Source organism: Chelonia mydas, chromosome 12 (genome assembly GCF_015237465.2).
Source record: "Chelonia mydas isolate rCheMyd1 chromosome 12, rCheMyd1.pri.v2, whole genome shotgun sequence".
NCBI classification, from domain to species: Eukaryota; Metazoa; Chordata; order Testudines; family Cheloniidae; genus Chelonia; species Chelonia mydas.
In genome coordinates this window covers 6,997,413-7,008,536 of record NC_051252.2, presented here as the reverse complement: position 1 = coordinate 7,008,536, position 11,124 = coordinate 6,997,413, and the positions used below count along the sequence as shown (strand labels likewise).

The 11,124-nt window shown below is 47.8% G+C and overlaps 1 long non-coding RNA gene across 1 annotated transcript; it reads right to left on the bottom strand.

Moving 5' to 3' along the window:
- Window positions 1-1,818: 1,818 nt before the first annotated feature.
- On the bottom strand, window positions 1,819-4,914 carry LOC122462574. The gene is made up of 3 exons (XR_006285225.1): window positions 3,243-4,914; window positions 2,700-3,053; window positions 1,819-2,523 (listed from the first exon to the last, which is right to left on the bottom strand). It is a non-coding gene; the product is annotated as an uncharacterized LOC122462574 (long non-coding RNA).
- Between the last annotated feature and the right edge of the window lie 6,210 nt (window positions 4,915-11,124).

The window sequence follows — 11,124 nt, the reverse complement described above, 5'->3', positions numbered from 1 at the left end:
ATCTCCCTCTGAAACCAGTGGAAGCTGCAGGTGTCCAGCCTCTGTGTCTGCCCTGTGCCTTTGTGCCGTCAGCCCCTCTCTGCTTTGTGTCTTGGGGTGTTTGACCCTGGCTAACGCTTAGGGCTGCAGTGTGTGTGGCAGCCTGATACACAGTTAAGCTCTGCCCTTCTCCATGGAGGGAGGGAGCAGCTCTTTGTGTTGTCGGTGGGGCTGTGATCACCAACGCGCAGAATGTGTCACGTGTTGGGCTCTGGGGTTTTAACTGGTGGTTTTATAGCCCTGCAGCCAGCTCCTCCTAGGCAGGGCATGTACAGACCATGGTGCCGTGAGAGGGCCAGGTTGAGAGGGGCCGGAACCATCACTCCACCACTCCATGATCTCTGGGGGGTTACAATAAAATAAAACCCTGATCTGACCTTCCTCCCTGCACCCTAGGTTTGGGTTCATTTTGCCGAATAGAAGCTGAAAACCAAGACCACGGCCTGCCCCCATTTTGCTCTTCTCTACTGTTAGGTTCCCTCCTGCACTGCAGTTTGGGAGCCACACCTACAATTCCCATGGTATCTTAGCACAGGATATCGCATTCTCCCCCCAACCGCCTTCCCAAGGTACGAGTCACTCCTATTGACGTCACCTTGGAGACACTGTCTCTCTGCGGGGAGATTCGGGCTCCAATGGCTTCCAGGAGACGGGTTTATAGAGGTTTCAGGCCCCACAACAACGTTTTGGGCATTGCCCTGTGGTTTGGGTTCAGCGTGCGGCTGCAGATCTTATTGGGGGGGCAGGAAGTGGACGCAGGGGGGGTGATAGGCAGGCAGCAGGAACTGGAGGTTAAACAGAAGTGCACAACTGAAGTAACGTGTTGCTGGCCCCTCTCCCTTTTCCATCCCCGCCAGCCGTGTGCTACTAATACTAACTGACCCTGTCCCGTGTCCCCGGGTGGTGCTCCCAGTCCCCCTGGGGCAGATGATGGAGTTCTGATTTCCCAGAATGCCTGCAAGGAGATCTACAGACCCCACGCTGTGCAATACAGGGGGAATGAGCTTGTGTGGGCCAAACCAGCACTGCCCTGAGAGGTGCCAGACTTGGAGCGGGGGTTAAAGGAGAAGACAGCACAGCTGGAGCAGACTGCAGAGGACAGAGGCTTCCGGCCCCCAAATCCTGGGAAAGGGCTGGCTGACGGCAAGAGCTTCGTGGATGCCCGATGGCTCCCTGAGCTGAACCAGCCCTGGGGGAGAATTATTCGCTGCTAGCCTGTGAGCCCCGTTCGGACGCTCAGGAAGCGGTGGCTCCACCTTGCCGATGGAAGAACTGCTTTGGGATCATTGACCACCCCTTTCAGAGCCGCTCATCAGTGGCTTGTCCAGAGGGGCTCTTTTGACTACAGCAGCAGGGCAGAGCATTTGGATGTGGCCGACCAAAGGCCTTGCCCTGGCCCCTCGGGTCGTCCTGGGAGAGGAACGTGGTAACAGTGCCGCTGTGCTTTCTGCTTTCCCCTCAACCAGTGCACGCAGCCATTTCCCCTCCCTATCCCTGGGGGGCCGTGCACACGGCTGTTCCCTCTCTGGGATGGCAGGCTGGTCTCCCCTGTGCTGGGGTCTTCCAGGGGTGGAAGAGCGACATGGGGGGCCATGCTGGCTCTGATGGGGAGGAGCAGTGCACCAGGGAGGGACTCTGCTCTGCTGTGTGGCTGGGAGCAGGGGCCTGGCGCAGGACGGGTTTATAGAAAATGCAAAAAACGAAGGGAGGCAAGATCTCTCTAATGGATTTTATTGTCAGTTTCTAAATGGCCCAAAGGGCTGGTCCCTGCTCGATGCTCCAGAGGAAGGCAAAAAACCTCCAGGGTCTCTGGCCAATCTGCCCTGGAGGAAAATTCCTTCCTGACCCCAAACATGGCGATCAGTTTCACCCTGTGCATGTGAGCCAGGACCACAGTGGGGAAAGGACACACTGGTCACTAAGGTTACATATCCTGTCCCAAGCCCCTCCAGGGGATTGTCTGTGTCCCAGTACTAACCAGTGGCTAGTGCTTTCTTCTTTGCTTCCATCCCAGCAGATGGGACCAGCTGCTCCCCTTAGCCCAAGAGGTGACTCCAGGCACCTTTTGAACATTATTTCTTGAATACTGACCACACTGGCTGTGTTTCCTTCATCTGAAAGTCTAATCAAAGCAACTGATGTCACTCAGAAGTGACAAGCAGGCTCATCACCTCCTGATAAAGATGAATCCCCTGAGGTCTGCCATGCCCCTGAGTTCCTCTGCGATCCTGAGATGTGTGATCAGCTGTAACAAACTCTTTGACACAATGGAAGTTAGCAATTTTGTAGAGTTGATTGTATGACCATTTGGTAGACTTACCAAATGCTTCTCACCTCTCCTGAGAGCCAATTCTGTTGCTTTATTGAATGAAGGGTCTTTTTCATGGTTTCATATCTTATGAGATCCAATTCTCCTTTCAGGTGTTGGATCTGTTCAGCTCCATTCCTATTCCTTTGTGCTCAAATCCTGAGTGTCTAACTCTTCTGCTGAAAAGACAAATCAGCTTCACAAACTAGTTCCTGCAAAGCACAGCTGTGGCTGCAGAAATCAGCATTTCACAGGTAATTTGTTTGCTTATTATCAGATTTACAGGCCCATAAATGTTCACGATGCGTCATGATCTGCTCCATTTAGCAATAAGAGAATCCTAAGTGCTCACCTCTGTCAATGATGGTCTCCTGCCTTGTGGGTTTGAAACCTGACAGTGATAAGGGATTGTCTTCCCATTCTAGTCAAGGAAGGCAACTTTTTTCCCTCTCTGCAGGTCTGGGAACGTGTGTTCTTGTAATATGGCTGCTTATAGTCCTCAATCGCTGGGAGATCAGATCAGCTGCATTTCTTTCACCTGAGGGGAAACCAGATCCATTAATTTCTCCATTATGAGGTGAGTTCCTTACCTCTTGGCAGCAGTGGTGAGTTTCACTGGTTTCCTTCCTGTAGATATCTCAGATCTTCTCGGAACTTCCTGAAGTTTTCACACCCTCAAAGTTCAAATCAGCTGCATTTCTCTCATCTGAAAGTATAACAGGATCTATTCATTTCCACCTGAACATTAAAGAAATGTGATTTTTTCCTTCCCAACTGACATGCCCTCTGGTCTTCTTCCATCTGGAGACGTGTGATGTGTGACCTATTTATTTGGTCTGTAAGTGTTGCTTTGGCATGAGGTTCATTTGACAACCAGGGAAACGTCAATGCTTACCTCCATGTCTGTGTTCTGCTGACTTGCTTCCTATTCAGATTTGCAACTAGCTCAACTATTTGAAGTGACTGTTTGTTTTCTGTTTGTTGTTCCTTGAAATAACAGTGTCTTCTCATTGGAGTCCTCCTTGAATTGAGCAACTGGCAAGTCCATGTTGCTTTGTCTTGCCTCTGCTTTTCACACTCTCCCTCTGACAAGTAAGGTCCACCACAGTTCTTCTCCCTGAAAGTAAACTCCACACCACTTGATATACACATGGATGTTTGGAGACTGGTATTGCTTACCTCCTTGCCCGGGACAGCCACTTACCCTCACTTCTCCCTGGTAGGAATGGCCACCTGGTCTATTCGCATCTCCAGTTAGCAAAACCTGACACTGATTTATTATTATTACTCATTACCAGTTATGAAGAGTCATCAACAGAAATGGTTCCTTAGCATCCAAACCATTAGGCTTCTACAGACTTTCCAGTGCTCACCTACTTGTCAGTGATGTTCTACCACAAGGCTTTGATTCTTTGAGGTACAGCCAGCTACACTGGTTACAACTTGAAGCATATAATTGTCTGCTTTCCTCTTTCTGAACTAGAAGTAAAAGATATCGTCACCTGTCTATTATTAAATTCAGCAATCTCTTATCTTCCCCTGCCCCCTTAATGGTCAGACCTCCATTCCACCTGAAAATAGAAATAGAGCCAGTTATTCCTGCCCCTGTGCTGAGAGGAGGTGCGTTCCTTACCTCTTGATAGAAATGATCAGTTCCACTGACTTCCTCTTCACATTTGATAAATAAGCAACAATGATCAATTCTGCACAAAGAGAATCAGCTGGACAACTCATCTCTGCAAATGTAAGAGCAGGTTAAATGCTCATCTTCACACTCTGGTGAGTTGCACTTTTTCTGTGATACATCCTTGTTGGAACAACCAACCATTAGCCGGGAAGGGGAAAGGAGCAGATATCATGATCATTGGTTAGAATTACCAACTTTCCTTACCTCTCAACAGGTAACTCCCACTTTTTTATTGCTTTATTCAGGACAGCAACTTCTTGTGCCCTTTCGAGAGGTGACGATTTCATCCGTTATATTTCTTCCACCTGAAAGTGTGACCAGAACCATTGACTGTTTGGGCAATGGCGTATTGTATTTCTTACCTCCTTAAAAGGATGGATCTGCTAATCCCTTCCAGTATCCTACAGCCATCTGTCATCCTTGCCTCTCAAAATATGACCTGCTGCAAAGATCAATGTTTGACAGAATATTTTTGTCAGGCAACAAATGTCAATGATTTGTCCTTGGATTCATTTTGTAACGGGGAGTATAAATGCACACCTTCTGTGGGATGAATGGCTGTATGGGTTTATCTTGTTTCTCTCCATACAATCAGCTGTTTTGTTCCAAATCTAGTTGGTACAAGTGGCTTCCTTATTCTGAAGCTAAAGAAATCTGTCCAGTTCTTACCCCCACCCACTTCCTCTGTGCGTCTCCTTTCTCTTCTCTTGCAGCCTCTTTGCCCATTCCTTTTTCATGTCTCTCTCCTCACCCATTTCCCTTCCCTCTTTCTTCTCCCTCCCTTTCTCAGTTCCCTGGTGTTTTTCCTCACCAACTTCATACTCACTCCCTCCCTCCCCCCGCAAGTTATCTGATGCCTTGTCCCTGCCTTGTTTCTTTCATCCTTCTGACTCACGTTCCCTTCTGTAGCAATGGAAGCAGGTTGGTTGCAGAAGGCCCTACTCCATCAACCTGGTGCCTGTACTCAGACCCAGAGGCAGCAGCCATGTGCTCTGGGTGACATCCTGGTGTGAAATGCTGCAGCCCCTGGTGGCCGACCCAACAATCACTGCATCACAACAGAGTCACAGGTCATTGTCATCACCTCCTCATCTGGGCAAAGTGATCTGCCCCCCATCCTCTCAGGTGAGGTGTAGGGGGAAAGCTCTGGCTGGCTCTGAACTCTCAAATGACACTTGAGATCTAGAGTCACCAGCTGGGGCTCTGTCTGTGACAGTGAGTTCCAGGGTGACGAACGGCTCCTTTCCCTGTGACTTGGATGGAGTGGGACTTACGCAGCCCTCACCTATGAAAGCTTACGTCATAGTTCCATTCCCCTGCCTGTCTCCACCTCTGGGTTTGTCTCAGTCACCACCCCTACGGTGGAATGTTCCACTCCCATCACAGTGGGCCAATTCTGAGCAGGGCTGAGTTCCTGCATCTCTCTCGGGGAACCAGTGGGAGCTGCAGGTGCCCAGCCCCTCAGGACTAACCCTGTTGGCTTCATTTCATGGCACCGTGCTGTGCCCTCCATCTTGGGGTCTAGGCCACTCGCTGCAGACCCACCAGGGGACTGACAGCCAGCGCCTCCTGTTCAGGGGAATCCAGGCAGGGGTTTCAGTGTTAGCTGAAGATGGGCAGATACCAGACCCATCACTCCCCCATTGCATGGTCACTGGGGGCTCTGATAAAAGGGCAGCTGTTGTTGGCTGTGTGGGCCCATACATTGTCCTGGCTCTGGCCACGCAGCTGGGCCAGCAGACCTCAGTCAAACTGCCCGAAAGACCACAGACTCGTTCGGTGGCAAAGGCGCTTGGCCAGGTTTGTCAACAAAGCTCTTGTACTCGCACCCCATAGACTCTGCGGGGACACTGGGACACGGACGCCCATGAGAATGGACCAGCTCAGTCAGCAGTGGGACTTTCCACTGCCCCCTTGGCCAGATGTACCTTCCTTGACCCCTTTTATACACTGATACAGACAAGTTGTGTATTATGCCTCTCACTTGGTTAGTTGTTCGGATATAGATATTCAGGCCTGTCTGCAAAGGCCTGTACTTTAAGAATTTAGGTGTATTCTTATCACTTGGCTAGTTATAGAGATATAAAAGAATCAAAATCACTGTCTGCCGGTGTTAGGGCCTTCTCTTACTGTGACAGTCTGAGGCCCTGTTCTTAGGCTAAGGCCTTTGGTGAAGCAGCAGAGGCATCCATAAGCTGGGAAGCGACCGGTCACCTCCTCACATTCCAAACTAGTCCCATTGAAAGAAGGTGCTACTGGGCTTTTAGGCACTGTTAGGACAGGATTGTATTCCTATCACCTCCAGAGAAAGGGAAGTGCCTAAAAGATGTAAAAGGAAACTTAGTTTGAGTGCATCCTGTCTGGCAAGAACTCACTTATCAATAGCTGGGATGTGAAATCCTCACTTCTGTATTGTTTTGTCATTATAGTTCCCACTTTGCTATTGTTTGTCTGTGTAATCTCTGTCTGGTTCTGTGATTGTTGCTGTCTGCTGTATAATTAATTTTGTGGAGTGTAAACTAATTAAGGTGGTGGGATATAATTATTACAATACGTTAGGATTGGTTAGTTAAATTTCAGGAAAATGATAGCTTAAGGTATAGCTAAGCGGAACTCTCGTTTTACTGTATAGTCTGCAGTCAATCAGGAAGTGGGGGTGTGTAGGGAGGGGAAATGGGAACAGGGAATGGGGATGGGGAAACTGGAATCATGTTTGGCTAAGGGCAGGAATGGGAACAGGGACACAGGTGTAAGGCTCTGGTGTCAGAGCTGGGAAGGGGGACACTAAGGAAGGAAACTGGAATCATGCTTGCTGGAAGTTTACAACAATAAACATCGAATTGTTTGCACCTTTGGACTTGGGGTATTGTTGCTCTCTGTTCATGCGAGAAGGACCAGGGAAGTAAGTGGGTGAAGGAATAAGCCCCCTAACATCTTGGTGCCGGTGACTGACTCGGATGCATCGCATTGGATAGGTGAGTGGCAGCCTGTAAGTCCCCCTCCCCAACAGGCCGCGCAGCTGCTTGGAGGGGGTATCGCGAACTCTCGTGATGGTAGTTGCGGGTTCTGGCAAGCCAGGGTAAAGGATTTTTTGGATAAATGGATGAGGAAGAACCAGGGCCCATACCAGGTGCAGGGGTCAACCTGGGATGAGATTAAAAAGGAAATGGAGGAAGTGTTAGGGGACCCGGAGGGATGGGGGGTGGCTGAGGAGCCCACCCTCCTTGGTATGTGGGTAGTGGAAGAAGGTCCCTGCCCATGGGGACTGAATGCCTTCCAGGGAAAGGAGGCACTTCAGTCTGCTTGTGAGAGGGTTGAAGTAAGGGCAGCATTATGGGAAGCTGCCAGGAATCTTTCAAGTTTGGTGCTGCTTCAGCAAGGGCTGCTGAAGGGTTGTAAATTAGTTAGGGGGAGTGAAAGATGATGTGGCCCAAAAGGGTTTATAGTCAAAAGCAGAGTTAACAGACCACCTTTAGAGACTGGAGCTTGGACTTGGTCCTGGGGGAGTGGAGAGAAAGAAGGGGGTGGGGGGAAGTTTCAAAGTGCAACCTGCCTTTCCAAACTCTTTTGTTTTTCTGACGTTTTAATGGAGGGTACTTTGGATACTTATGTGAGATGTCAAGAAGGAAGTTTTTGTTTAATGATAAAACCCAGTTATATAAACGTAACTGTATGTGCAACTCTGTGCAGTCACATTGGATGGAAGCTTGGTAATTAAATTATCCAAGGGGGTCAGGTCGAGTGGCTACTACCACCACTAGGCTTCTGTCCCCAGAAGCCTTTACAGCTATTCTGAGGGAAAATGGGCCCTTTTCCTACAGAAATGGTCTATAAGGACTGCTGCAGGCAGAGAGAGAATCTGATCAAAATTATTTGACTATTGGGTAATGTAATCAAAATCACTAAAGGATGTAAGGGGTTTCTATTGGAACTTAATTTGGCTGCCCCTGGTTGTGTCTAGTTGTACAAGATGGAAGTGTAATCGGGGTACAGTTGTGTAAAAGAGTAATCACAGTGCAAGGGATATTAGGTAAAAGAGAATTTTGTGTGTTTGCACTGGTAAAAGAAAAGGAAAAGGGGAGGAACGATGGGAACACTGAGCCTTGGGGTGGCTCTGGGGGATCAGATTGTTGCTTTGGTGGGTGTGCATGAAAACTCTGTGGGCATGGGGGAGGCAGTTACACCTTGTGTAAAATTAATATGGCTAATATAATGTTATGGAGGTTAAACTGTATGGAAGGAATGTGCATTTTCCCAGGACGTGTGCAATGTATATTGGAGAAGGGGTAAAAGAAATGCAAATAAAACATGGTACTTAATTAAAATCCTATTACGGCTCTAAAAGGGGCCACAATAGGTTGTGCTTTCTTTTTCAGATCTGTGTGTGTTTTGGAGCAGGAGATGAAAGTGGAAAGTAATCAGAACTCTGGTGGAAGTAAAATGTTTCCCTTTTAAGAGAGTGTCTGAGCTGCTAACAGCTTTGGATCCAGAAGCAAGCTAGTAAGCCTCTGTGTAAATGCAAATTACCTAGCTGATGGGCACAAAGGAGCTGCAAATAATGAATACATCTGATCAGCAAACAGGCTACTAGAAGACTCAGATTATGGCCCTCCAAAGAAAGGGAGGTGAAAAAACAAGTCAAGCCTGAAAATAAGGGGGACAGGTTAACTTTGTGTGTGTGTGTGTGTGTGTGTGTGTGTGTGTATGTGCGCACGCGCAGTACTAAAATCTGAAGCTGTGTCTCAGCTATTACCTGAGAATAAACTTAAAGCTTGGTACAGCAGAGAAATTATTGCAAACTTGGTCTGTTGTACAAGAGGGGAAACTGAGGCACACCACCTCATGAATTTCATAAATGACCAGTGAGTGGGGTAATTCACTAGCTTGACTATAGAACAAAATAAGGACAGCCTGGAGGTAATTCTTCTGTTTTTCCTGCAATTAGCAAGGAAATTTGTAAAAGAAAGTGGTATTATTATTATTATTAAGCAATAATCTGTCCCCACCAAGGGGGTGGAAATTGTTTCTTTTGTTTTTCAGACACTCTACAAGCAAGCTGGCGCCGGTGGGAAAAATAACCCACAATACCATGGATCTGTGTTTTGTGTTTGTCTTGTTGCTAGCATTGTTGTGTTTTAATGAACAGAAAACCTCATGACATGGGTGGGGGATGGCTTCAAAAGGCTGACCTTGGGGGGGGAAGATGTGTATGGGAATGCAAAATGCTCCACTAGGAGGCCAGCACCTGTGTAATAGCTACCGTGGTACCTGGAAATGGAATGGCAGCTAAGGTGGCCCCCACAAGCCCTATGGAAATAATGAGAAGGGGAGGAGCTCACTGGGAATCAATGGAGGGGTGTGTAAAATAGTGTAACTCAACAGAAGATGTTTGGATTTGCCCCTCTCCTGTGACTATGGAGGAGCAGGATCAATGGCCTATGCAAGGGGTGGACAGTTGGGTGTACTGTGTAGAAGGTGTTTTGCTGGGAATGTACATATTACTGGGGGCACAATTACACCAGCCCATAACCAAACTACACACATCTACATGCTGCTATCTGGACTTTGGTGCACAAATGGATCTGTGAATCTTACTGCTGTGAATAATCAAACCAGGGCCTACTGCCTGATTCCATACCAAGTGGTCAAGCTGGTTTGGACAATATCCCATTTCTCTGTGAACATTCAGTGGACTTATGATATGGACAAAAGCAAGCAAAACCTGCAGGGGCAGCTTGTTGCAACTGCCAACAACTGGACACATCAGATCGTGACCCTGTCGAAGGAGGAGAGGCAGTGTTTTGGGGGTGTCTCGGATGTTGGACCATACTGCAGTGGTCAGGACTCGATGTTGCTGTGGATTTTGTATTGTGAACTGTACTTGTGTTACGTTGCATATGGAGATAATCTCTAAGTAATGTAGTAAGCCCTCCAAACCCTACAGTGTACTAGACAACCCGGACTCAACCTTCTCGGGCCCACTGTAATGGGAAGTCTGGAACACTAATTGGAATAGGTGTGGTATGCCCATATGAGAGAAGGTGCAGGGCACTATACTACACAAGGGGCAGTGGGACAAATGGAATATCGACACCTTCCACCTTGATGCCTGGCCCTATCAGGAAATGTGTCGCCATATGTCCTATGCTTTTCCAGGAATACCTGGGCAGGAGGATCCCAAAAGAAAAAGAAAAAAAGGGGTGGAGTGTTAGGATATAGATATTCAGGCCTGTCTGCAAAGGCCTGTACTTTAAGAATTTAGGTGTATTCTTATCACTTGGCTAGTTGTAGAGATATAAAAGAATCAAAATCACTGTCTGCCGGTGTAAGAGCCTTCTCTTACTGTGACAGTCTGAGGCCCTGTGTTTAGGCTAAGGCCTTTGGCTAAGCAGCAGAGGCAGCCATAAGCTGGGAAGCGACCGGTCACCTCCTCACATTCCAAACTAGTCCCACTGAAAAAAGGTGCTACTGGGCTCTTAGGAATACAATCCTGTCCTGATAGTTCCCATCGCCTCCAGAGAAAGGGAAGTGCCTAGAAGATGTAAAAGGAAACTTAGTCTGATAGCATCCTGTCTGGCAAGACTCACTTATCAGTAGCTGGGATGTGAAATCCTCACTTCTAATTAACTAATAAACTAATTAATGGTGGGATATAATTAGTTACATAGTCATGTTACAATACGTTGGGATTGGTTAGTTAAATTTCAGGAAAATGATTGGTTAAGGTATAGCTAAGCGGATCTCAAGTTTTACTATATAGTCTACAGTCAATCAGGAGGTGGAAGGGGTGTGGGGAGGGGAAATGGGAACAGGGAATGGGGGTAAGGAAATTGGAATCATGTTTGGCTAAGGGCAGGAATGGGAACAGGGACACAGGTGTAAGGCTCTGGTGTCAGAGATGGGAAGGGGGACACTAAGGAAGGAAACTGGAATCATGCTTGCTGGAAGCTTACGACAATAAACATCGAATTGTTTGCACCTTTGGACTTGGGGTATTGTTCCTCTCTGTTCATGCGAGAAGGACCAGGGAAGTAAGTGGGTGAAGGAATAAGCCCCCTAACATTAGTTACCATCCTGTAGCTGTGGGTTT